Below are 1,167 nucleotides of genomic sequence, written 5' to 3' on the forward strand. Positions count from 1 at the left end.
TTGATACTCCAAAAATGATACATGCAGATGGATCTTGCAAAGCTGCATAAAATAGAGCTAGCTGTTTATTAGTGACTTGTGGTAATAATTTTGTCATTTGTTTAGAATTGTAAATACAAAGTATTTCATTAACTCAGAATCTAGCCATGGGATAACCTAATGCTGATATTCAGCTGTGTTAAAGACACAGCCAATATTCTGAATAATCTTGAGGGGGCATGGGGCACAGCTGACTGCACCAGTTGTTTGCTGCTGCATGGGGTACCAAGTCAAGGCAGCCTAACCTCCTGCCCTAATCCAAAGAACACTGCCCAAGCAGATTATCCAAGTATGAGTCCAGCTGTTTTAGAAGTAAATAATGGTTCCCAAATATTTGATCATTTTACAATTTGAAATACTAGAAACATGTACTTTTCATATGTATTCATCTTATAATAGACAAACTATTTTTTGAATGTTTCATGAGTTTGCATGTCATCCTTGAGCAAGGGTCATGCTAATCTTTTCAGTATAGTTACGATTTTAGTATATGCTATCAAAATAAACACCAAAGTGTGTGTGTGGATATTGGTCATGGTGCTTGAACTCTGGGCCTGGGTGCTGTCCCTCAGCTCTTCAGTTCAAGGCTAGCACTCTACCATTTGAGCCACAGTGCCACTTCTGGCCTTTTCTGATTATGTGGTCCTGAGGAATTGAACCCAGGGCCTCATGCATGTAAGCCAAGCACTCTACCACTGAGCCAACTACCCAGCCCTATTTTCATAGGTTGAAGAGACTCTTCCCCCCTTCCCCTCCCCTCCCCTTCCTCCTCCTCCTCCTCCTCTTACTCATCCTCCTCTTCCTCCTCCTACTCCTCCTCCTTCTCCTCCTCCTTCTCCTTCTCCTCCTCCTTCTCCTTTTTCCTCCTCCTCCTCCTCCTCCTTCTCCTTTTTCCTCCTCCTCCTCCTCCTCCTCCTCCTCCTCCTCCTCCTCCTCCTCCTCCTCCTCCTCCTCCTCCTCCTCCTCCTCCTCCTCCTCCTCCTCCCCCCCGTTTTTTTTCTATTGGGTCCTTATTGATGATCTGTAGACATAATTATGGGGTTATTTTTAAACATAGACCTTTTTAAGATGTACCATATTTTCCACATCTTTCTCATCTCAAGAGTTTTATGTCTCCCAGGCTTTAAA

At 43.6% G+C, this 1,167-nt stretch overlaps 1 non-coding gene across 1 annotated transcript; it reads right to left on the reverse strand.

Annotated features, from left to right (window-relative positions):
* Positions 1-443: 443 nt before the first annotated feature.
* On the reverse strand, positions 444-546 carry LOC138806444 (U6 spliceosomal RNA). Its single transcript, XR_011365885.1, has one exon. It is a non-coding gene; the product is annotated as a U6 spliceosomal RNA (small nuclear RNA).
* Positions 547-1,167: the final 621 nt, after the last annotated feature.

Source organism: Dipodomys merriami, unplaced genomic scaffold (assembly GCF_024711535.1).
Source record: "Dipodomys merriami isolate MVZ:Mamm:240054 unplaced genomic scaffold, mDipMer1.0.p SCAF_4, whole genome shotgun sequence".
Classification (NCBI taxonomy): Eukaryota; Metazoa; Chordata; class Mammalia; order Rodentia; family Heteromyidae; genus Dipodomys; species Dipodomys merriami.